Source organism: Nannospalax galili, unplaced genomic scaffold (assembly GCF_000622305.1).
Source record: "Nannospalax galili isolate Female #2095 unplaced genomic scaffold, S.galili_v1.0 scaffold384, whole genome shotgun sequence".
Lineage (NCBI taxonomy): Eukaryota > Metazoa > Chordata > Mammalia > Rodentia > Spalacidae > Nannospalax > Nannospalax galili.
In genome coordinates this window covers 1,733,411-1,760,860 of record NW_008352648.1, presented here as the reverse complement: position 1 = coordinate 1,760,860, position 27,450 = coordinate 1,733,411, and positions in this window count along the sequence as shown.

Genomic DNA, 27,450 nt, shown 5'->3' with positions numbered 1-27,450 from the left:
ATATATATATATATATATATACAAGAGAGCGAGAGAATGATTTTATGTGCAACAAATTTCTCCTGAGCCTTTTGAAGTTTCATGTCCTTCACACTCTAGATTTGCATCTGTCCTACTTTGCTTTTCTGTTGCTGTGATAAGCACCCTGACCAAAATCAGCTTAGAAGAGGAAAGGGCTTATTTGGCTTACACTTCCACATCACAGTCCATCATTAAGAGATGCCAAAGAGCAACGTAAGTAGGAACCTGGAGGCAGGAACTGAAGCACAGACCATGGAGGAATGCTGCTCACTGGCTTGCTTCCTCTGGCCTGTGCTCAACCTGCTTTTTTATATACTCAAGGACCACCTGCCCAGGGATAGCACCACCCACAGTAGGCTGGACCCCCGATGCCACATCAATCAGCAATCAAGAAAATACCTCACAGGCATGCTCATAGACCAATATGATGGAGGAAAGTCCTCAGTTGAGATCCCCTCTTCCCAGGCATGTCTAGGTTTGTGTTAAATTGACTAAAACCAGGACAACATCCAAATCTACAATAAAAGCCACACTATTTGTTAGCATAAGCCAGCAAGTGGAATGTTGCATACAGAACAGAGATGCTGGCCTGAGAGCCCTCAGTGATAGTTTTATTTTTACATATCCCTGAGTTCCTGATTCATTTATTAATTCTATATCAGGTTAAGGAAATAGAAGCAGTTGGAAATCACTCACTCGTTTATATTTTGATTCAACAGCCATCTGCTGAATGTCTTCTTGTCTTCTCAGGCTTGGCAACACAGTGGTGAATAGATTACACAGCCTCTGTCCTCAGTCTAATAGGAGACAGATGAATAAGTGAGCAGTTGCACTTGATGTGAACATGTGATGATGAGGGAGTATAGGATGTTGTGAGACACAAGGCTGGTGCTTCTGATCCAGACCTGGCTCCCTTGTTGGAAGATGGTGATAAAGAAAGCATCATGGGAAAAATTATTTTAGGGAGGGTAGCAGCTGTGCAGCTTTGCTGTTTAGACTTCAAGAAAGAGCTTGTTCAGGTCCTATGAGTGCAATTATCTGGTAGCATCCAGATGTTGAGCTCTCAGGATTGGCCTTAGCTTTCAAGTCTCAGCCACTATGCTCCATCAGTATCACTGTGCCAAGAGCAGAGTTAATTGTAGAAGGAAAGGGAGAAGAAGGAGGTTAGAGAGGTTTGTGGTCTAGATCACGGAGGACTTGAGAGGCCACTACGAGAACTACTTGCTTCTACTCAAAGTGATATGGGGTAAGAAAGGTCATCAAGAGGCCAGTGGCATAAGCTTTTATGATATCCTTGGTCCTTGACTTTGCTTCTCGTCACCTCCTCCTCTCTAGCTTATGACATTGGAACCTCCCTAGAGAACTGGCATCTAGCGAAGTAATATTCCTGCTGGGCGCCTCTGTGCAGTAGGACTTTCCAAGAATCTGAAGATTTCATCTATGACTTCAGCAATGTTATGTCCTCATGAATAAAACTATGTAGATTTTTGCTCCTCTTAGTTTTGGAAGTCACTAAGCTTGAAGGCTAGGAAGTGTACTGGAGCAAAGCCAGGACTTTCTAAGGTAGCAGAGAGAATTGACTAAGTTTTATTCCAGGATAATAAACCCCATTCTTATTTATACTTCAAGTTTTAGTTGCCTTCCCCAACTTTCCTGATCTGATTATCAGTGAGCTTGGCAGAAGATGGCCATGGAAAGGTCCTTGTTTGTGTGTGCCCCCAAATTTGGAATATGGGAATCTACTTACTGTTCTCTGTCTTCTGAAGATTTTCATGTAGAGAGACAACCTGAGCCTAGATGTAAAAGTTTGTAAAATGGAGGATTTTATTTACAAGAGAAGTAATTCGTCCCTTGAGGAATGATTTTTCTGTTCATAGGCTTTAAAAGATTCTATTTTCCAGGCTGGGTGTGGTGGTGCACGCCTTTAATCCCAGCACTTGGGAGGCAGAGGCAGGCTGATCTCTGTGAGTTCAAGGCCAGCCTGGTCTACATAGTGAGTTCCAGGACAGCTGGGGCTACAGGGAGACCCTGTATCAAAAAGACCCCCCCCAAATAAAAAAGATTCTATTTTCCTAGTAGTATTTCTTCCTAGGATTTTATTCCTCTAATTATATCTCATCATGTCTTGAGAAGGCCTATATTTGATAGCTTCCTATTTAGCCACAGAATCACCCCAGGCCTGCTTGTGCTTGGAAGTCCACTTTCTAATTCACTTTCTAGCATCAAACACAATTCTTTCACTACCACCTAGTTCCCAGGAATGTACGTATCCATGAGATGAACTCATTTCTAGACTGTAGCTCTTTTCCCTACCTGAACCTCTAGCTATTTGCCCTTTAGCCTTTTTTTTTATCTCAAGTCCATGATGAAGGCAGTGACCATGATCATTACTATCACCAGAAAACATGAAAGATCTGAAAAATCACAAATACTAATGATGAATGCACTTGTAAGACTATTTAGCATCACTAGCAATCAAAAAAAGAATGGAGGAGACAAGGCAGACAAAAATCAGCAAAATTTCCAACAATTAAAATGGTTCACATTAAGCAACTGATGAACTCTGAATATAATGGAATTGTTTGATATTTTCCATCTATAAAAAATTATTGGCATCGTAAAATGCTCGTGTCAAGAAGTCAGGGAAGCTGGGCCTGTGGCACAGGCCTGTTATCCCAGGACTTGTGAGGTTGAGGTAAGAGGATCTTGAGTTGAAGGCCAACCTAGGCTACACGGTGAGTTCGATGCTGGCCTGGGCTGAATATCTAGAGCTTGTATCAAACAAAAATAAAACATGAATGAATACATAAATAAATGTAAAATCTATATATAAAAATGTGACTTTAACTTTTAAAATGAAAGTATTTACAAAGGACAAGCTAGTACAAAAATGTAAATAATATTTTTGGTGGTATAACTATAGATCATCTTAATTTCTTCCAAATATTTTTCTGTGTTTTCTCCAAATAGTTTCTAAATTTCTAGAATAAATATATAGTCAGGAATTCCAAGTAAAAATTAAGTTTTAAGAAAAATTAAATAAAACTAGTTTTTTTCTTAGAGTATAATTTTCACAGGGAAAAAAGCTTGAAAAAATATTTTTAGGAAGTCATCTAATATTACTGTTGGCTTTTCTTTGTAAGACTATGGCATATTGGCAGTAAAATGTTGCTCATGAGGTTATGATTTAAATGACTAAACCAGTTTTAGTTAACCTTATGATCAGGTCTACTGTTTAATCATAATGTCTTTTTTGGTCACTGGGTCAAAAATGTGTAAATACAACCCATTCTAATTCCCTGGTATAAGTTGGCACATTTATAGGACATACATCCAGTCTCTTCTCATCCCCTCTTTTGTTCAAAAAAGTGAAGTAAAATAGAATAATTTTGTTAATATGATAGAAAAAACAAAAGGAAGACAGAAAGAGGGAGGCTTGGGAAGACTTGGGGCACTAACAAGATTTTCAGAATAATTAACTTCTTCCTCTGTGCTTTATAAACAGAAAACTTCAAGGTATTAGATTATATCCACATTTAACTTCACTGTTTTGAGCCACTGTGTTTATGATTTTGTCTTCTCTGTATCTCTTATTCCTCCTTTCTCTTTCTTAGTGATACAAAGCATTTTTATATGTTTATTCACTGTTAATATTTCTGAGTCATCATTTCTCTAAGTCTGGGCCCAGTTCAAAGTGCTTCACCTATGGGACTAATTCTCCCCATAGAACACAGAGATAGATGTTTTTTTTTTTTCACATCACAAATAAGGAAACTAAGCTTGGGAGAAATGACTTGCCCAAGATTGTACATGCTTCCAAGTGATGTCAGAAATTCACACTACGTTCATAACTGATTCTGAAAATGCATCTCCATGGGTTGGTAGGTAAATGCCCAGTGAATGCTCAAGGCTTTGTCCATGATGCTTCCAGACTCAGCCACCTGAAGAGTAAGAGGGGATGTAATTCAGCTTTGAGCAAGAGAGCACAAGCTACTTGATCCACAGTCTACATTCATAAATGGTGACTTGTGGAGTCTATTGTGCAATGTCACATTACAGTGGTACTTGAATAAAGACAGCCTGACTCCTAGTATCCATTCTACCTGAACTGTTTTTAGATCCTGTCCCTTCAAAATTCTCTCAGAACCGTTCTCCCAAATAAGGGCTTACCCTTTCTTTTACTGAAACAGTAGCTCCAGCATGAAATGGGGATGTAAAAATGGAACTGTCTTATTAGAGTACTATGCCCCTTCTGACCTCTATTGACCTAGAATAGCCTGCACATAACCACAGAGATGTTATCAATTTAATTCCTGTTGTTTACAACACAAATAGGATAATTATCTCTTTGCTTTCAATGAATATCTGTGATTTGCAGCCTTTATATGCAACACACACACACACACACACACACACACACACACACTGACTGTATTATTCGCTTTTCTGTTGCTGTGATAGAAACACTGACCAAAGCAATTTATAGAAGGAAGAGTTTATTTGAGCTTATGGTTCCAGGGGAATTACAGTCCATCATGGCAGGGAGGCATGGTGGCTGGAGGTGGCTGGAGCAGGAGCAGCAGAAGCTAAGCTCTCACATCATCACGCAGGCACAGGAAGCAAGAGGGCAACTGGAGATCCAGCAAGGCTTAAGAACTCTCTAAGCCCACCCCCAGTGATGTGCTTCCTCCAGGATAGCCACACCTTCTAAAACCTCTCAAAACAGCACCATCATCTGGGGACAAAATGTCCAAACACTTGGAGCCTATGGGGGACATTTTCATTCAAACCACCACACTCACACATACATTATTCTAGATCAAGGGCAAGGAAGGGTCATGAGGGATCAAGGCTATAGGTCACAAGAGGAGAACAAGATTCAGTGAACTTCTCTACATTATAACCAAGCTAAGATAAACTTTTTAGTTGCAAGGCTAAATAAAAGCTGCTTGTCCAGAGTACGTCTATATTGTAAAAGTCATTACCAGAGTAACTTATGTTGGAGCCTCAAATTTATCAAGGTTGAAAGGTTTGAAACCGTGCTGACTTTGGATATTAGTAGGATTATTGAAAGAGAGAGTTATGGAAAACAGGATAGAAATATGGAAAATTGTACCTGAAAGGATGTGGTTCAAGGGAGAACTTTGAGTTCAGGTGCACACGTGTTCATGTGTGCATTTATGTGACTTTTATGAAGAAATGAGAGCTTATGCTATGTCTCATTTTGCAGCTTAAAACCTAGGTTGAACATGGATTTTTGTGTCTAGCAGTCAGAGTTCTATCATCAATGGGAGGAATATTGCTTCTTCTCTTTTATCTTTATAAGGATCATAAAAGATTGCTGTGACAATTAGTGATATGTTGACAGTATTCAAGTATAGTTTTATTGGAAAAAAAAAATGGTACCCAAAATTTTGAGATAGATGCTTGTGCATTATTTGACAGAGAGATGATATTTGGATCATGTGCTAAGTTCCAAACAGTGTGAGGAAAAGGAAATAATTTCTCCTTTTTGCACTCAGAATTGGGCTGTGATCTACGTATTATAAAGAACATGAATGTGAGGTCAGGCTTGGCAGGAAAATTGCTGGCTACAAGCTTTTAAGACAATTAAGAAACAATGGGATCATTTTGGCACAAACTTCAACCAGTTGGCAGAAAAACGCCTCTTCTGCTCCTACGGTGACTGGCAATTCTAAGTAAGAGGCTAAAATTGCCTTTCATGTCTGCCGACAACTTCTTTCCCAAAGCCTTTGAGTCTTGTTGAATTCTCTTTGATAATGGAGGATCTTCTCTATTAGAGTAAAATTGGCATCTAGAGGGATTTATTTCAGCTCTCACAGAACAAACACTCACTTGTTGCCACAATTAGAAATTCTCAAAATCTTGCTCAAGTCTAGAAATGAAATTTGCCCCCCAACTTTTCTTCTTTCAGCCTCGTTACCATAGCCAAAGACTTTGTTTTCATATGATTAATGACATACTAATGGGCAGTTTGAAATATTAAAAATAGCTCACAGACCCCGTTATTATCTTTGCTGAAGTCCAATGACTTGGAACTCCAGTTAGGATATTATTAACTTAATATATCCTTAGTCACTTAAATTATAAGCTGTCAATAAATATTTTTTTCTTCTAGCTTCATTTACAATTTCTCCTGAAGCTACATTGCTGACCATTTCTTTCCTACCACCAGTACCTTGTCCTGGAAGTGCCAACAACTGCTTGATGTCTTGTCCCTAACAGCGTGAAGCTGAGAGGTTGTACTATCAGCACCCTATAACCAAGGACGCATCCACAGACTGAACCAACCGATGGGAAATATTCAAGAAAAAATTCTGAGCCTGCCATGGTGGCACATGCCTTTAATCTCAGCACTCAGAAGGTAGAGGCAGGAGGATCTCTGTGAGTTCAAGGCCAGCCTGGTCTACATAGTGAGTTCAAGGCTAACTGGGGCTATGGGGAAACCCTGTTTCAAAAAGGTAAAAAAATAAAAAGAAAAAAATTCTGTGCTGTAGATGTATAGCTATTTTTAAAACCACTTATCCCTAAACAATATATTATAGTAACTATTTATATGGCCTCCGTATTTTGTAAGTAATGTATAAAGTATATGCAAATACATCATTTTATGAGAGAGACTTGAACATCCAGGGATTTTGGTATCTGCTGGGACTTTTGGAATCAACTCCCCATTTTACTTCGTTATACAATGGTGGGAGCAGTCATGAAGTTCCAGTAACTCTTCACATGGCGTTGGCTTGGAGCCTGCATGCACTGGGGAAATATGGTGGCATGTAACTTAGGTTGTTGAGATAGGTAACGAATCCACATAATAAAACCATTTTGAGCACGTTGTAGACCACAAAATGACCATGAGTCCTATGTCTTTTCATATTTAGGGGCATTGTCTTTAACTTCCCTTATTAGAAAGAGGCCAGAAGCTATTCATGTAGCTGAGAGAGGAAATAATCTCCTCTTGTTCCTTGTGTTGAGACAGAAACAAAGAGAAAAAAGATGATGTGATTTTAGTCACTCAGCCCTCCCCATATTTGATTAGATAAGAGCGGGCTTCTGAGCCAGGCTTCTGGGCAGACCACTCACTAGGCTACACCATGAACAAGTTTCCTAACATCTTTGTGCCTCAGTTTCTGTATTGTGTAAAGGGGATGACAACTGTCCCTGATTACAGGGCTGCTGAGTGGTCCAAAACAGTGAATAAAGGGCTATAGACAATAAGTGCTCCATGTAGGTAGTTATTAAGTAAATTCAAATGCAGCTAAATCAAGTTTACAGAATTCTGCTGAGCACCTACTGTATGCTCACCTATATGGTGATTTCTTCAACAATAATCTACCAGAAACATTCATTGGTAGGAAGACTAGGGCTTTGGAAGATTTAATGAGACTCGCAGTTCTCAGTGTTAGTGGTGAAGGAGCTGAAATTTGACCCAGGCCTTCTGTCTCATGGGCTAGTACTGTTTTTCTGATACTTCTGGACTCTCCTGAACCTACTTGATTAGCTTGACAGTTCTGGTGTCTATCAGGAAGTAGGGTAAAGGGACTGTTAGCCCTGCCTTCTGCTTTCAGAAATCCTCTCAATTATACTTTTAATGACGAACACATAGGTAATATACAGTATTTTTAAACAGTGAATCAATACAGCAGAGTTTTGTTCATAATCATAATCTAGTTTCATAAACTTCCTAGAGAATCTAAAAGCCTCTGATGGTTTACAACTAGGAGTTCCCCCATTCTTTTGATTCTAAAACAGCAAGTTAACAGCTCCTTTCAAGAAGCCTTTCTACATCATGACAAACAGGAGTCTTCATACTCTTTAAGTGACCTTCAGTGCCGGCATTTCTTTCTTCTTCACGGGGTGGGTTCTGATATCATTCTCCAGGAGCACAAAAGCCTCCCCAAGGTTGATTTAGCCTTCAGAGACTCTGCAAAGTGTCTCTTCTTTACTGACCGCATCATAATTCAAAATTCAGTGTGGGGGATATGAAATGTTTCTCTTCTAGCTTTCCCCGAAGTTGGTTTCTAAAACTCAGCTATTTTAACAACTGCTTGGAAACTGTATTATCCCGTCACAAGTACGATTTTGCATCTTTTAGCCAATTATTCTTATCTTTGGTTACTTTTGTTCCTCTTTCATTCAAATCAGCCAGCATCTGTTCCAGGATTCAGAGCCAGGGTGCCGCCCGGCTTAGAACTAATCTTTGATCTTTTTCTTTTGCCTCATCTTGGTACCAGAGCACTAGTTGTCCCACTCCCAATCCTTCCATATTCTCGCGTCTCTCTTTGGAAATTTACTTGGGAATTTTTTTAAGAAAAGAAAATTTTAAATGGAAAGCTACGACGCTTATTCAGGTAAGTGCTGATGAAGACAGCCCGCAGTGTGGGCTGCCCTGTGTTCTCCATGGAAGTTGTATGGTTTAAAGGGCAGAGCCGCTGCCAAGTTAGAAGAGAACAGGAGGCGTTTGGGCTTCGGCTCCTCCCATGTTGTGGGCCCTTGCTAAATTTCCTAGCCTATTCCATGCATGTAGCTTTTTCGCATCCTGAGCAAGATAGTAGGAGCCACCTCTGTAGGTCAAAAAGAAGGCAGTTAATGCCACAGGAGAGAGGTGCAGGATGGTTCCTTTCTTACGACGACAGTCTCTGGTATTTGCAGTGACTTACCTCAATGTCTTGGTGTATATGGGTCCTTTTTTAAAAAAAAAAAAAAAAGCATTTTTTTTCTTTATTATTTTTATTTTATGTGTATGAGTGTATTGACTGCATGTATGTGCGTGCACCCCTGTCATGCAATGCCACGGATGTCAGAAGAGGCTTCGGATTCCTCTGGAACTGGAGTTAAGGACGGTTTGTAGCTGACATGTAGGTGCTGGGAATCGAAACTGGGTCCTCTACAAGAGCAGTCAGTGCTCTTAACCACTGAGCCATCTCTCCAGCCCAGCACTAACAATAGTTTTACAGTTTGCCACTGACTAACATGAAACTTTTGTTGAATAACCCGTTATTTGTATCTTTCTTTGCTGTTTCTCCAACTTGTCAGATTATGGCCCAGCTGAGTAAAAGTAATGCTTGGGGCCACTTTGTGCTGATGAGCAAATGGATACAGAACGTGGTCTCAGTTAAGCTAAGGATAGGTACAACTGTTGAGCTGAGTTTCCCAGGTTGACTCCCCACAGTCCTGGGACAGCAGGAGGGGCTAGGTGGTTGCTAGGCGAACAGGTTGGCTGATAGGTTGGGCTAATAGAGCCCACAGGTCTTGGGTCACAAAAATCCCAGTAACTCCAGCAGGTCTGAGAGCAAGGCAGGTCTGAGAAAGCTCCCAGCAGCACTTGAGGGTCCTGGAAGAGCCCAGATGGATATGGAAGAGCACAGGGACATGTGGGAAAGGAAACACCACATTATCTGGGAAAGCTCCCAGCTTTGGGGGGAGGGGTCCACAAGGGTCCTAAACAGAGCAGAGATGGCAGCTGAAGCAACATGGAACTTCTGACATTTGTTTATGAAAGTCTTTTATTGATGCATGGTACATGATAATTCTTCTAATTATAAATCTGCTACAGACATTCGCTGAGTGAGAGTTGTACAGTCAGAGTAACAAGATAGGTCTTAAAGTGTTAAAAAGGACTTTTTAATCACTCAGTTGTCAACCAATGAACACTGATTTAATGCCTAGCCTGCACCAGATACTATGTTAGAGCCTCAGAGAAACAGACACAGGCAGGATAGCAGAGCCCACCTGTTGGCATCCACCACAGCAGTAGATTGAGTGTCAGAGGTAAAGCCACTTGTCTGGAAGCTGTGGGAAAAGCCACAGACCACTGGAAGAGGAAGAGATGTAGGAAAGATTGGGTAAGAACCAGTGCTGTATCTCCCGGACACCTCCCCAAGCACTGGGCCCTTTTACCGATAACCAAGAACCTGATACATTCATCCTTCCTTCATGTGGCCATCTAAAATCAGGTCTGGCCAACTACTGCCTGTGGCTAAACCCTTTCTGATGGCTATACTGTGTGACCTTTGCATTTAGAAAGTTTTTACATTTGCAAATGCTTGAAAAAACTCAAAATAAAGCTTGGCATTGTGGCACACACCTTTGATCCCAGCACAAGGGAGGCAGAAGCAGGCAAATCTCTGTGATTTCTAGGCCAGCTTGGTCTACATAGTGAGTTCCAGGTCATCCAGTGCTACAGGGAGACCCTGTCTCAAAAAAAGACCCCCCCCCAAAAAAACAAATAAACCCCTCAAAAACTTCAAAATAATAATAGTTTGTGAAACAAGAAAATTTTGTGAAATTTGGATTTCAGTTTCTAAACATAAAATTTTATTGGCACACAGTCTGGTCTAGTGCAGATATATTGACATAGCTGCTCTTTTGCAACCACAACAGAGCCCACACTGAGCATAGAGGTTATACAGGCGCCGAGGCCTGGTGTATTTATTATCTGGCTCTTTAAGAAGAGTTTTCTCAACTATGCTGTAGAAGACTCTGAGGTGCTGTCACTTCACAGAGTCTGCAGGCATCTGTTGAACTGCTGAGAGATACACTGACCACAGCCATTTGCCTCTCACAGCCTGGCATCCATGGTGAGGCATAGAGACAGCAGAGGAGGGCCAATTTATAGGAATTTTTGAACTTTCTTAGGCCACAGAGGATGTGCAAGAATTATACAATACTTATATTCATAATGCAACTTAATCCACTTCTTACCATGCAACGTTAACCATTTCTTAGAAAACCTTTGTGTTTTCTCAACCTTTTCACCTTAAAATGTAGTTAACTCTGGGGCCTGGAGAGATGGCTGAGCAGTTAAGGGCCTATACTGCCTTGCAGAGGACCTGAGTTTGATTCTCAGTACCCATATCAGGTGGTTCACAACTGCCTGTTAACTGCAGTTCCAGAGGATCTGGCACCCTCTTCTGGCCCCTGTGGGACCTGCACTCATGTGTGCACATACATGTGCATGTGAGAGCATATGCACACACACACAAACACACACACACACGATTAAAAAGAAACATTCTTTTTTCAAAATACGACAGCTGGTGCTTTCTCTATTGCCCTCCTTCTCTTAGTAGTGGCTATATGGGAAACCTACCTGGTGTTCTGGCAAGGGCTGCTTCTAGATGGATTCTGCCTCTGGTCACTGGCAGTCCAGAGTGCTATTACTCTGCCTGTTCTTGGTTTTTTCTGTTGTAATGTTCCTTGGTCACTTCTGGCAGACACCTGGATTGATCAGTGTTCCACCACCCTCAAATTCCTCAGGTGTGTGGACTGCACTGCTTTCCCATGTTTTCTCAAGGGATGCTGAAGTTGAGTAGACCAGACCAGGCTTCTCTGGCCCATCATCCCAGGATGGGGACAGGGACGGGGGTTGTTGGATGCCATCCTTGGGCTTCATGCCGCCAGCCAACTTCTTAAGCAGGAAAATACCCTGGAGCCTGCTGTCACTCCACCGAGTGGCACATTGTCCCTTGAGTTAGAAGAACAGGATGTTTACTCTTTGGGGGCTGTGGTCTGAGGAGCTGGGAGCTGGCTGCTGCTCCGTTGGCCTTTAAAAAGAGTCAGTTTGACTTTTCCAGTTCTATATAAGCCCCAGCCAGCTCTAGTCCAACCTATTGGCACTGTTGGGTTCAGCAACCTCAGACTCTGGTTAGACCAGATGGAAAAACCAGGCCTTGAAAAACAAAAAATGTGAAAAACCCAAGGCCGAGAAGGCCATTACCACCCCCTCCCCCGAAATCTAAACACACTAAGCCTGTTGAAAGGCATCCCAAGAAAATGCGATTTTCAGTTTTCTCTGTGGTTCAATTTATCTTTACTGCTCAGTAGTCAGGTTGAATTAGAGCCAGAAGCAGATACAATTCAACCCTTTCTCTTTGAAGACAGCAACCCCCACCTTCCTGTCAGTGGCCTCCCTGTCCTGTCCCAAGCACTGGCATTTCCCACATCAGGAACTGCAACACATCTTCCTGTTAGGCATCTGAATGAGGTGCCACTTATTTCCCCTCTCAGATACATGAGTAATTGCACTTTGCTGTTCCTCACTAGAGATAAGAAGCAACTACTCAGGAGTGCATTTTACTTCGAGTTTGTGTTTTGAAGATGGCAATTTTTCTGCATCTCATGATTGACCTTGGCCTAAAGCACAGCCTTGGCCCGAATGGTCTCATCTCTTTTCCGACCATTCATGTTTGGAGTTTTGAAAGCTGTGGAATGGAATGGGGTATAAGGAGGAACAGAGTTGACCAGACAGTTGCATGACCAGGTTCACCCTAGTGCCAAGGATGGACTCGGAATAGACACCAGAGTACCCACGCACAATCATGTGTGAAGTAAAACACACGGAGTATTTCCTGTGCTTCCATTAACGAGAATCATCGTTTCTAACCCATAAAGACAGGAGCAAAAGAGAAGAGTTCATGTGATCCATATCTGAATGGCAAAGTGGAAGTTTATATTTTTCATAAAACACCCTCCCATATTGATTGTCCTAATAAGGTCAGGTGTCCAAAGGCAGAGCCCTTCATGATAATGTGAGGAAAACTTTTCTTCAAACACCCTAGGAAGCCAACATTTAATTAAAAAACAAAAAACAAAAAACAAATCTCTAATGTGCTTCCCTTACAAGGTACAGCTTGATTGTCTTCCTCTTGAGGAGGAACTGGACTTAGTAACTCATTTCTAATAAACAGACTATGGCAGAGGTGAGGTTGGGATGTAGCTCAGTTAGTAGAGTACTACCTTAGCATCCATGAAGTCCTGAGTTCAATTCCTAGCATCACAAAAAACCAGATGTGGTGCTGCACACCTGTAATCTCAGCACTCTGATGGTGGAGGTGAGCAGATCAGAAGTTTAAGATTATCCTTGGCTACATAGTGAATTAGAGGTCAGCCTTCCAGGTTGGGCTACATGAGGCCTTTTAAGATAGATGATAGATAGATAGATAGATAGATAGATAGATGAGAGACAAAAGTTATGCAATTTGGGACTCTTTTAGATAGACCCACTGAAGGAGTACTCCAATTGCCTCACCTTGTGTCCCTGTTTAGCATGGAAAAAGCCAGAGCGGTCAGCATCCTTATTCCCTATTGGCAATTTGGGTAACCCCTTCAGAGGATGGCGTGATAAGAATAGGAGGTAGGAATTGGCTAGGCAGTTAGGGTAAAAAGACCCCAAAGAAATGTAACCAGTTTCTTGGCTAAAAGTCAAAATGTCCTTGAGCCTTAGCAACATACTCTGTTCCAAAGGCCAAAAATGTCAAAAGTATTTGGGAGCTTGTATTTAATCCTTAAAAGATTTTAGGGTTACCTTTTCAGAGGGGGGAATGTTGGAGGGAAGGGAGTTTGCATGGATTTTATCGAAACATTATATGCATATATGAAATTCTCAATAAAGTTTTCGTAAGAATTTTAAAAAGAGAGATTGTTTTAATGATATTGTCATGAATAAATAAGTTTATTTGACTAAGACGTGGTGGGCAAATATTTGCTGTCCTGGCTTCCTAATGGATTAACACTTCTAGGATGCATGTTCTTCATCTAGTGGTAAAAAGGAGATATCCATAGGTCTGATGTAGAGGAATGATCCTATAGAAAGTGACTTCCAAGGACAGGACCCCAGTCTCTATGAAGGAGACACGATGAAGAACAATGGGAAAAAGAATCACCTTCAGGATCCTTTGATCCATGGAATACTTACCATGTGCTTAATAAGCATATGAAGATCATACACAGAAACTCAGAGAGGATAACACATGTGTTTAGGTCATACAATTATCGATTAACAGAGCAACAAGTCAAATTCTTGATTTTCTGACTTCATTCTCTAAATAGCAAAGATTCATAGTACATTAAATCACTGTTATTATTATTGCTGCTGCTGGTTTTTTTGAGACAGGGTCTCCCTGTAGCCCTAGCTGGCCTGAAATTCACTATGTAGACCAGCCTGGTCTCAATGTCAGGGAGATCTGCCTGCCTCTGCCTCCAGAGTGCTGGGATGAAATGTGTGTACCAACACTCCCAGCTAAAGCATTATTTTTATATTAAGATAAATACAGATTTCTTATGAAGCAGAATACAAATTTTGAAGAACTGCAAAGATTAAAGAAGAGTCTTCAAATAAATTGAGCTTGTTTCTTGGGCTGCCTCTCTTTAAACCCAGATGTTTCTGCATCTTGCGGTCCCTAGGATCTCCAAAGAAACTTGCTTGGGAATGGTATTCTAGCCAGAGCAGAGGAGGACTTGGAAGCCCTAAAAGACTACTGGCAACCATGATAATAAAAATGCTTACATCTGAATCAGCTGCATGTCAACTGATCAGAGCAGACACTAAAGCAAGCAGCTTAGACATGACTATGCTTGCCTTCTTCAAGACTGAAGAAAACTATGTGTCCTAGAAAAAGGAAAGGCACCAGAGGAAGGCAGGTACTTAATACACCATCCACTGCACGTGTCTTATCTTGTCCCAAACCTGTGCTTCATTCATGCTCCTGCTTCATTAGTCTCCCAGATTAGAAACATTAGTGTTATCCTCTGCCTAATCTCTGTATAGGGCTAGAATTCAGTCTTGATTTCTGCTGCTCACCTTATCAGTCCTTTGGTCTTACTTTGAGGGAGAAGTAGGTATGTCTGCTGTAAAAAGCCCGGAAGGTATAAGTCCATTGGGAATGGGCCAACATCTGTGGATGGAGAACCACCATTCTAATGCGACTTTTGCTTCCTGTGGGATCATACAGCTTTCTATATTTTCAAATGTATGTGCCTTCATCTCTTTTACCAGATTATAAATTTCCAGACAACAGAGAAATTGCCTTACAGTTGAATGACTGGCTTGTATTTTGCAAAGGCTTTGGGTCAGCTGTATGGAAGAAGATGTGATCCTCCAGACCCAGGATCATTCTACTCTAGGCACATAGAAGGAACTCTTTGACCCTTCTTCAAGTAAAATAAAGTTGAATACATAAGGGTTAAACTGATAAAGTCCCATTGAGAATCAGACTTCAAGGAGAAGTTCAGGATCTTGTTTAAAAGAAAGGGAAATTACTACAGGAAACTCGCTTCAGTTCTTTATGGAAGGAAAGACTGCAGCCTAAGCCCATGCAGGGACAGTCCCACAGGGCTCCAAATCAGCAAGCCATTTGCATACTCCATCTCTGAGCTCTAAACTCTGGGAGGAGAGTGACTTGGGCTTAACCAAATGCCCACATTCAAGACTGCACTGTAGGTGAGTGGAAAGAGCAAGTGGATATCATACAGCCCCAGGGAACTCTCTCTTTCCATTTCTGTCTCCAGAAAAGTAAAATGACATTGGCTGAGCCTCCCTTTTAGGAGTGGATTTTTGTCCAGAGGAAGATGTAGCACCATATGGCAGCTCAGGGACAAGTAAACCAAGGGACTGGCTTAAAAAATGAAGTTCTGTCTTAGGCTTCAGATGAAAATAAAGGAAGGCAAGAGACTTTGAGTGTACATGTTATTTGATCTAATTCACTAAAACAAGGGAGCCTAGAAAATTGTCTACAAACAGCTATAAATGATAACCGGGGGTTGGGTCATAACCAGGAATAAAGGATGTTCACTGAGCTCAACCATCTCCTGTGTTATCTCATTTGAGAGCCAAGCTTGACAGAGAACAACTGGTGGGTGTGTAGACTCAGTCCAGGTAAGGGAACCCTTCCCATCTGGTGTGGTTCTTAGGATCCAAATCAGCCATCTGGAATCTCTAATAAAACGAAGATGCCACTTCGTTTCACAGAGAGTGCCAAACACCTGTGTCTGTTATTAACCATGAAGTTATTGAAAATCAGCTTTAACTAGCTTAAGTAGTAATGACAAGTGAATTTGAGATCACTCTCTAGTCATCCGCTCTACAGGGAAGTGCAGTCTTAAGAGCTTCCTTAGTTCCCTTCTTTTGCCTGTGCTAACAGCCTCACTCTGTGTTCCTCTCACTCCTCTGTCTGGCATATGGCACCTTATTGCTGCAAATAGGGTTTGCAGAATTTGCCACCAGTGCCCAGTGTTCTTGATTTATTCCTTTATTCTTCATTGGTTCTATAAATCTTCCTACTTCTTTGGAACACCATCCTATGACTCTGGAGGAAAAGAGCTGATTGAGTCAATTCATATTACAGGTTGGATGACTTATGTATTAACTTGTCCATTTTCCAAATGGATAGATCTTCCAACTGATACAATGTAGGAACTGAAGGAAAATCATCCCGACAAGTGACTGAACAAACTGACCAGTCCCCTACCGTGCCTCCCCATTCCAGGAGGGCGATACATCTATCCCAGAACACATGGGCCCTTGCAAAAGACAGCTTTCCTGTAGATCTGGTTCCTTATCAAACTCCCTATCAGAACTCCCCATCTCTCCTTCCCAGATCCCAGGAAGGAGCAGGATACCACCCAGGAAAGCACACCCCACCTTCTGGGATTCTGGAAAGACATGACCCCCCTCTCTGGGATTTTCTAGGTCTGCCTATAAATCCCAGACCTCTTCCAACCCCAAAGCCCAATCTCCATCCCCATGGGAAGGTTGCATGCCCCTCCTAGCTAGCAAAGCTATCTGCATCTGTTGAAGGCTGGATTCCTTTATCACAATGTTAGAGTAGCAAAAAGCCCCATAAATTTAACTGGTCCAGACTATAAAAATGTCTAGTCTATCTGTTATCTATCACTTTTCCAGTCTCACTGGTCAATTACCTGGTGATAGAACCACTCCTAAGAAGGCAGGTTCACCTTAAGTTATGCTAAATAGATGGGCGGGATACCTGGTGCATTAATAAGGCAGAAAAATTTTCAGGCCTGGAACTAGCACAGATCTCTGTAGAACTTCTGGACCAGCCACTGTCACATAGGTCTCTGTAAGTCTGTCTGCTTTCCTGAATTCTTCAGGAAAGCGTAGTTTTTCCTTCTTCTTCATGCCTTTTTTACTAAACATGTTTTCTTTAAGGCTTTGGGCTGCCCCTAGAATCTTCTATTTCTTCACTTTTTCTCTAAAGCTTCCTTCTCCCAGCCATGTGGCTGCGAGTCAGCCACATGTCTGACCTCCCATGTAGGCTCTAAACCTGCCTGGCTTCATGGCTTTCTTTCCTTCTTCCCACCATTCACCTCCTCAAGGCAGCTGCCAAGATTATGAGCTCGCCTGCCCTGAGGATTTTTCTTTAAGATTCTAATATAATTGTAAAAGCTTCCATTTGGGTGCATTCTTAAAATTCTTTTATGAATGAGACTAAGAACCCTCTAGGGGACCCTCTTTCTCCCGTTTCAATATTGCCTTCTCACCCTGAATTCTAACAGGAACAAGGGCCATACACCATCATTTGACGTATTATATACTTTTATCACACTATCCTTATGACAGTTTGCAATTACATAGCTGTTGTGTGAACTGATTAATTTCTATTTGTCTAATTAGATGGCAAAGATGAAGAAAACAAGGCCCATCTCTGTTATCATTAGACCAAGCCACAATGACTGGTGGGAAGGAGACTAGCATACATTCTCATGTGAAGAAATGTGGAGTGAATGAAGGACAGAATAAATTGAATTTTCAAGTAGAAGTGAAACTTTTCATCCTTCAGTCTGAAGCACAAAAGTGAGCAAAATAGTCTCAGGAAAACTGAAGATTTTTGTAAGGAGCTGAAAAATTACCAATGTTTTATTCAGAATGCAGCACTGTATACAAATTTCTTTAAATTAAAAAAGAAGAGATTTCACTGGAGGTGACAGATAGGTCTCAAGAAAGTAAGCTCAATTACTAATTAGTCTTTGCTGGCTGGGCATCACTCCTCAGATGAGAAAAACTAATCAATCTTAATCTTTCCCACCTCCTCCCTGCTGCTCTGCTAAGATGAACAACTGGGAAACAGAGCCCCCAACCTGAGCCCTGTGTTTCTCGCTCCCTTCTCTTCACTGCCTCCTCTCAGTCCCCCCTTCTCCCACACATACCATCTCCTTAATCCCTTCTTTTTCTCTGGCTTCCTGGATGAACAGGAGAGGATTAGGATGCTATTTGCAAAATTTGCCAGTTTTGTGTAAGAGTCAGTTTGTGCTCAGGGTATTCTTGTTCTGCCTGTGTCTCTATGAGAATGAATTCTACTAGGGAGAAGTGCTGGGTACATAGTAGGTGCTCAGTATCTGCAGCTGTGCTTGCTCCTTCCTTCATAGATAAGCAAAATACTTCTGAATCACAGCTGTCCAGAAAGGACAGCTAAGAAGAGAGGCTAAAGTAGTCTGTAAATAATCAAACCGAAAAACAGTGACCTGGGATTAGAAATGTGCACATGTACGTATTAATATGTGTCAGAGTGCTAACAAATTCTAAGTGGCAATAGCCTGTAATTCCCTAGAATGGAAGACTTCTTAAAGAGGGTGATTTATCCTGAAAGCATAGCTCAGGTGCCTTTTTGATGTAGTTCTGCTGTTGCTATGGAAATTGTCTCTGTAGGAATGTGTGCAAATGTAGAATAGATTGCTAGTTGGATGAATAAGGAAGTATGGGCAAGGGGCAGGCATGTTGACACTTGTCTTGAAGAGAATGAAACACAGTGAAGCCAGGGGTGTGGGTAGGCACCACCGTGGATATCTCGGGCCTGAGAGACCCCAGGACCTAGACTCTCCAGATCTACCCTCTGATAGTTAGAGTGACTGTTGTTTTCTATCTCAGCCTTCCATCACGTGGTCACAGCAGAATGTTATTTCCCTCACAAAATGAGAAAACGACATTAATGTAATTCTGCCACACCTTTGCTTCACCCCCCCGCCCCCATAGGACTTAAAGTATTTTCTGGTAAGAACCATCTCTTCCTTTCTCCACACTTCTTACTTTGATCACAGCTCCAGTTTAACAGCTGTGCTTCCACCCACCCCAGAAGAAGCAAACAAGTAGTCTTTTATCTCTTCACCAGGAGAAACTAAAGTTGTGTTGAGTCGTGGATGAGGTCAGCTGGCTCACTCTCCAGTGAGATGACTAGCTCTTACATGCCAGTCTTCCGGGTTATGTGTTTCAGATTTGTGCCTCAAGAAAGAAGTATATGCCTGCCCACAGTGAATACTGGGAGAGTGCCTCACAGTTTCTTGCTAGGAGCACTCTAAATATGGAGATATGTTGAAAGGACACTGGGGACATTATAGTTGTGACAGGATTGAGGACAGGTGTAGGACATAAGCAGGCACAAGGAGGGGTTGCTCAGCCAGCCTACAGCCATGATTGATGCCCTGGAAATGGTACAGTTTGGATAATGCTGCCCCTGCCAGGAGGCACTGATCCCATCATGGCACCTCTGCCATGACTCCCCCCAGATTAGTTGCTGTTGCCTTTGCTGCTACTGATTGAGGAGAACCCATGCCTCCTTTTTCTTTGCCTAGTTAGCTTCTAGTTCTGAGCCCCAGATGTGCGCAGGGCCAAGCCACCTTGGGGTACTTAGGCCCTAGCAGCAAGGTTGGAAGAGTGAATAGCAGCCTTGTTCAGTTCCTACCCAAAAAACAGAGCTCTGTCTCTTACTAATTTCCCAAACATAGTGTTGTGGTTTGAATGTGAAATATTCCCCATGGGCTCATGTATTTGACTATTAGATTGTTGTTTGGGAAGGTTGTGGAATCTTTTTTTAAAAAATATTTTATTTATTATTTTTATGTGTATGTGTATACTGCCTGTGTGTAGGTAAGTGCACCCGTGTCATGCAATGTCCGAGGAGGATAGAGGAGGACAGAAGAGGCCATCGGATCCCCTGGAACTGGAGTTACAGACAGTTGTTAGCTGCCATGTGAGTGCTGGGATTTGAACCTGGGTCTTCTGCAAGAACAGTCAGTGCTCTTAACCCCTGAGCCATCTCTCCAGCCCCGACATTGTGGAATCTTTAGGAAGTGGAGCCTTGCTGGGAAGTGGGTCACTCGGGGTGGGCCTTGAGGCTTTATAGCACAGCCCCACATCTTGTTCACTCTTTCCTTCCTGAGTACAGCTACAGGCCTCCTGTTCCTCACCACGATGGATAATCCCCATCCAGCTGTAAGCTAGGATAGATTTTCTTCTTCTTCTTTGCATTGTTATCAGTATTTGGTCATAGCAATGAGAAAAGTAAATAAAACACATAGGAAAGAAATTCAAATGCTCTCTCAGCCTAGAAAATATTTGCTACACGGTACTTGGGAATGTTAAGGACTTCTATATACAATCTTTAGAAACAGGATCTCTAAACATCTATGGAAATCAAAGTCAAATAGCACCAAGTAAAACCTTAAAGCTTGGCTTTATGTCAGGCTGTATTTTTTTTTTAAGATTCTATTTTTATTTTTTAAATTTACATGTTTGTATGTGTTGTATGGGTATGTGCATGTGAGTACATGTGGATATGTGCATGTCAATACACTGCCTGTGGAGTTATAGGTGGTTGCGAGCCACCTGACATGGGTGCTAGGAACTGAACTCAGGTCCTCTGGAAGAGCCACAAATGCTCTTAACTGCCGAGCCATCTCTCCATCCCTGGCTGTCTGCTTTTCTTTTTCAAAAGATGAGGTAATTTTTAATGGAACGTAGGTTTGAGTCTAATGTCAAAAGAATAAAAGGAAAGGATGAGGAGAGGGTATGATAGGAATGGGGTGGGCGGGGAAGTTATGGAGGATGAAGGGGTATTATGTGCTGATTTTGCACCACCATCTGCCAGAACTCTCAAGTGACCACAGAACATGGAAGGATGAGAAGGTACTGAGCCATGAAACCCAGAATCCTACCAACAAAGAGAAGGTAAAGAAAGACGCCTCTCCCCAGTCTCCAAGAAGAACAGCATGGTGAACACAGGGCCACAGTAGGTAACACCATCAAGAAGTCTTCAAACTTGGCCCCTGTCAGCAGGATTGGCTCAGAGGCATCCACTAGTGATAGAAACCCAATGATAACTAGCTAAGGAAAAACAAGAATGTGCTTGAAGGATAAAGGGGTACCTTATGTGGCTACCAAGAAAGGGGAGAAGAGGCACCTGGGCCCCAAAGATCTGATGTCCCCAGTGTCCCCTGTCCTTGTCTCTTGCCCCTGGTTCTTTGTGGACTGGCATCTTCAGCCTAGAGGAGAACAGGGTTTCTCACGAAGCCCACAGTCTTACGTACTGTAGCATCTTCCCCAGGAAGGCTAAACCTCTTTCAGTTCCTGTTCTGAAGAAACAATCTTGTGAGCCTGGCCCACCCAGGTTGGGTGTCCAAGTTTAAATTTATTACCATTTTAAAGGATGGTTTCTAGTCGACGAGATTTTCGCTTACCCCCGAGGTAGGAAACTGGTTATGGATAGGAAAATAGGGTCTTGATGAAACCATCTTGGGTTCCTTCTCTTCTGGATCTTTCAGGTATGCAAGGAACAGGGCCATGTACCAAATGAGACCCCTGGAGTTTCATCTCTGTGTGCCTCTACTGTTCTCAGAGGAGAAAGAACACCTGTTAACTTCAGCATGTGTCTGCTTCATTCAACAATATGGGTGAGAACTGGGCACAGTGTCTTTTCTTGGGAGAGAACAGGCAGAAAGTTCCTCTCTTTATTATTGTACTTTGTTGTTCCTGGTAATAAGGTGGTTGACTTGAGAGAAAGTATTGCTGTGAGCCCCTCCGGGGCCTAGCGTATTCCTTATGACCTCTGCATACATTCCATGAACCTGGGCGCTCCATGGTGGCAAGGTGGAAGGGAATTCATCATAAACCCAGACAATAAAGCACTGCAGGCAACATACAGGCAGTCAGTGTGGTCACTGTGCTTACCTTATAACAGGGGATGAGCTGAGCTTGAGACCTGGGACAAGGCCACAGGTACCAAAGCCCTCTCAGGGTAAGGGGACATGCTAGTGGTACTTAGGGGGTAGTTACGTCCTGATACCATGTTCAACTTACTGTGCAGTTTCTGCTTCCTCTCTGTAGCTGTCTGGTTTAACAAGTGACTGCCCAAGCATGAAGCAGCTTTACCTTTTCTGCCACTGCTTCTGTTATGGTAAAATCAGAGACCAACAGCCAAAGTCGGGTGAGGAGAGGAAGTTTAATTTGATGATAGCGGGACTGACCCTTGGATAAAGAGTCAGGCTCTTGTTCAAGTTTTGGAGGGTTTTTATACTCATATGTGAGGAATGTAAGCAAAAGGTACATAGCATATACACGATAATTAGGTAAATAACATATGGCAGCAAAGGTTACAGGAATGTGAAAGCTTTGGAAAACAAAGACTTCCATCCTGGGCAACCACAGGGGGGAGGGGGCATACTCCTGCTCACCTCCCCCATACCTATCTCTTGTCTCTGAGTTTTCCTGCTCCAAAGTCCTTAATTACCATCACATTACAAACGCTTTTAGCCATAATACTTCTTCCTAGATAACATGTCACAAGTCACAATGCAAGTTCACATTTGGAAGGTGAAAAAGAGCAGACTGTAGTTACGTTCCATGCAACTGTCATGGAGGACTTGGAAGGAGCTGACTTTCTCATGGAGTTGTTTTGATATCAAATCAAAGGGTTGTCACTTGTAGTTTGGAGAATGGTAGAGTACACGTACCTGGGCTGATGCCTACTGGTTGCAGCTCTGTCCCCCATCCTGGCCTGGTTTTGCTGAACACAAACCCTAAAGAAAACATGTGTGCTATTAAACTTGTAGTTCTCAGTGATGGTGGAATTATCAAGTGCTAAAGTGACTGGATAATTGGGCAAAGGCAGAAAGAGGTTCTTGAAAAACTAATAGTCTGCCCTTCACTATTCCTGGGAGTTGAGAGTGATATCTACCTCATAAGTTTCAGTACTGAACATTTTATATGACATTACATTTCAAGGACCCAATTAAACCCATGTTCCTCTGACTCTCTTTCTTTCTTTCTCTCTCTCATGAGTCATGTATGAACAGCCTTTTTCTAAAGGAAAATAAAGTTACATGAGCACATCCAACTGCCATTTGCTCCTTAGTGTAAGTGCCTCTGGTTCATCTTTTTTCTATTTCTACTTTTGCTCAAATTTCCTACTTTTGGACACATTCTTATTGGGAGAAAAAAGCTCTATCCTTTTAGGGATATATGTCAACATGTCAACTGCTTTGTCACATTCTTTCCTAATGCCAATGTTATAGGAATTTAAGAAGCTGGAGCAAGGACTTGCCCTCTTTTGGAACGAAGGCCACGTGAGCAGTCAGGGCAGGCAGCCAGAACCTTCTGGTGGAGAGGGTGAAAGTGGAGTTGTGGTGGAGAGCAGTTCAATCTCTTTCTAGTTCTGATGCCCTCCCGCACCTTTCCCAGCCTCTGTGGTCCACTGGAATAAAGGTGGTGTCATATTCCCAGGCCGTACTGCCTGCCAACTTTCTTTCCCCATCTTTTTTTAAAAGAGTTTTTTACAGCAGTTTAATATTTACAGCAAAGTTATAAGAAAGGGGCTGAGATTTCTTACCCAGACATACCTCGCCCCACACATGAACTGCCTCTTCGCTGCCAGCATCCTCGCCTGTATCATTATCACCCATACTTTACATAGTTTTACAGGTCTTGGAGACATGTACAGGAGAATATATCCCCCTATAACATCCTATAGGAGGGTTCCACTGTGCTCTCTGTAGCCGTCACCCCTTCCCTCTTGACCCCTGATGGTGACTGTCTTCTGTCTCCGTTCATCTGCCTTTTTTATTCTTGGGGGACCACAGTGTAGAGCCCGGCAGATTGGCTTTTTTCCCTTGTTGTATGCATTTACTTCCTCTGTATCCTCTCATGGCTCAATGGCTCACTTCTGGCCCCCACACTTTTAGGGTAACTACCATGCTCATGCTTCCTGCCCAATCCCCCCAGTGCACACATTTTAGAATCATTTCTGTGCCATCAACTTTCTGTGTGGGTGACAGAAAATCAGATTAAATACCAACGTCTAAACATCATGTTTCCCTACTGGCTTCCTGGCAGCCGGTGTCCTGCTTGGGCTTTGAGATTTCCTGTTTGAAAACTAAATGTGTCAATCACCTTGTGATGTACATTTTGAAGATTTATTTGTAAGCAGACAATATTAACAAGTCCAATGTGCGGGGCCATGAATATAAGCACGCTTGAAGTATTTGCCCTTACTTGGGATTTTTCTTCCACGTTAATAGTAATGGTTAAAACTGAGAAGCTATTCGTATCAGACATTTTTACATTAGAAAAAGTATAGAAACTGCTCTCAGAAGCACACATTTCAGAACCGTTAGCAACAGCATGTGAGAAAGTATCCAAGAAGCTATTTCATTTCCATGGCAGCCAGAGTCCAGACGCCAGAGCTTTATAGATTAAAATCAACGCCTGAATTGCATTCAGAAAGCCTGAATTGCCTGTCAGACTTCAGGACCAGCAGTGCAACGTGATAAATGAGGTGAAGAGCCCCATCCCGGCCACGGAGTACATGCTGCACTGGCGAGGACTTGGGTTTCTTTTTCAAAGCAAGTACCAAATGGAATGAATTATTGGGAAACAGAAAATGAATGTCAAAAATTTGAGGTGCGGGAGTTATAATCTACTAATTACTGGGAAACAACGAATACAAAGTCAGAGTGTGAAAGAATGTGGTAGGGGAAAAGGGGGATTGCAGAGACAAAGTAAGCTATGCATAAGGCTCTTGATATCTGTCCTGATCAAAGCAGGTGAATTTTAAAGACAGAGGTACCTGGCACAGCTTTCACTTTGGTCACAGTAGTCTGTGCCATAAATCATAATGAACATTAAATAAGTATATAAACATCTAGACACACAGGGGGCAGTCTAAACGTTATGTGTGCCTCTTCCCATTCAATTCCGTATTTAGTGCTGAGATGCTCAGTGACCCAGTGTGAGAATGAGGCTCACTGCCTCTCAAAGCAGGTCAACATTTAGTCAGTGAATAGCAGAGCATTGAAAGATTCACAGAGACTCCTTCACAAAGCCTGGTTTCCATATAAAATTACTGAATGACATAACTTAATGCTGTCCTCTGCCTGTTAGTGCAGATGTGTCAGGCGGCAAAAGAATGACCTCTAGTCTCGTTCTCCAGTACTTTTGCCTCTTTGGGGGAGACACTGATGCATTTCCAGATGTCTAGTGGGAGCTGGGCAGAATAGTTTTATCAACCAGATGTTCCGAACAGTGCTGAAACTTCCAATGGACAAGATGAGGACTCCCCAGGGTCTCCACTCCGCCATCAGGAATAGGAAGATGTTATCTGAGGAGAAACTACGGAATGATTGGGCAAGACTTGGAACAGTCTGGGTACTTGGATACATATCCTGGCTTTCCCAACATCCATTTGTACAAAGGAAAGCGATCAGACCCATCATCGTTTTCCAATCTTCTTTTATTAGTTCTTTAAGAGGCTGTGATGGATGGGGTCCTTGCTCCCTACATCCACTATCCCTTTCTTGGTTCTGGTATACATAATATTAAGCTGTGAATAAGATTGCTCAGAATGAAGGCATTCTCTTCCTTGACCCTTGTACAATAAGCCTTTAGCAATGATGTGGAAGTGTTCACAGTACACACACCATCTCGGCCTGTCATTGGAAAGGAATGTGTTTCTCCTCTATTCTTCCTGATCCTGTATGTTTATGATGGTTGGAACTGGATCCATCACCTTGGATGTGGATGTGAACCCTTCTTAGAAAGGATACCTGAGGCAATTAGCAACCGTGCTAAGCCTAGGCTGTCCAGATTTCCATATAAGGAAAGGGACAATGCCACTGTTACTCTGGATTTTTATTTTTTTAAGAATATTTATTTCTATTTTATGTGTTATACCTGCATGAAGGTAGGTGAACCTGTGTTGTGCAATGCACGTGGAAGTCAGAAAAGGGTGTCAGGTCTCCTGGGACTTCGGTTACAGACAATTGTTAGTCACCATATGGGTGATGGGAATCAAACCCGGATCCTCTGCAAGAGCAGTTGGTGCTCTTAACTGCTGAGCTATCTTTCCAGTCCCTGGTTTACTTTGGATTTTCAGTTTCTAAAAACAGGGGAACTTATCTAAGAGGGCAAATTCTGAAAATGCTGTACCTTACAGAATCTTAAAAACTTGTTAAAAAAAAAAAACAAAAAACCACCCCCCAAACAACAAGAGATGGTTCAGTGGTTAAAAACACTTGCTGCTTTCCCAGAGAACCTGAGTTGTATTCCCAGCACTCACATAAGGCAACTCACACCACCCTGTAACTCCGGCTCTTGGAGATCCAACATCTTCTGGCCTCCATGGGCCTCCATACACACATGTGCACACCCCCCTGCATGCAAATAAATAAAAATAAATAAATCTTTCTTAAAAAGATTTACAGCACAGCCTCATACACTACAGGCTTCACAGGTGTGTTGTGAAGAAACAGATTGCCTCATATAAACCTTCCCCAAGGTTAGTATTCCATAGGCAACTTGCAGTTCAAAGCATGTTCCCTGGGTCATTCTGGAGCTTGTTAGGAATATAGAACCTCCAACAACTCACGCCTGCTGAGTATTTTAAACAAGCTTCCCAGGTGACTTGCTTGCACTTGAGTTTGGGAAGCATTGGCATAAGTGACAATGGAAATAAATCTGAGGTCTTAGGACCTGGAACAAAGGCAGCATACCTATTGCCACTGAAACAGGCATTCCACACAGCCTCCTCTTGGCCTTAAATGCCTCAGATCTGAGACTGACACTGTCAACTCATGAGCCTCTCACAACTTCAACTCTAATCGCCATCACTGGCAGAGCCGAGCCTGTGGCAGGTTCCCTCTTCCGCTGCTTCTATGGAGATTGTAGTCTCCTGCTGGGGTGTCCCCAGGCTGCTGTAACCCCACCCTGTGTTTTACTAATGCTTTTCTTGGTAAGTTACACCTAAGCCCGGGTACTTCCTACTGGGGGCTGCAGGAACAGTTGGTGGTTAAAACATCTGCCAGTCATTTTCAATCACACATGGTCTCATGCAGGGATTCCTGATCTAGCTAGTCGGAACATCACTTGAATTAAGTCATATTGTTTGTGAAACAGTAGCTGATTGATCAATTCCATTTACCTGTGGTAGTGAGTTAGAGGCTGTACTGGGTGGTAGTAAAGATCTCGGTCTCTTGAAATTTATTTCCTGCGTTGGAACATACTTGTGCAAGATTTCAATCAAGTCTTAGTTTTCTCATCTGTAAAAGAGGATGATATCTGTCTTTCAAGTTTGTCATGAGGATTATATAAGGAATATATGCAAAGTACTGAGCCTTGTTTTTGTCATATAAGAAATGGTAACTCTAAGGGGAAAAATTATATATGTATACACACATACTCATAAGTGATATCAATATTATTAGTATAGGCCGGGTGTGGTGGTGCACGCCTTTAATCCCAGCACTCAGGAGGCAGAGGCAGGCAGATCTCTATGAGTTCAAGGTCAGCCTGGTCTACATAGTGAATTCCAGGACAGCTGGGGCTACAGGGAGACCCTGTCTCAAAAA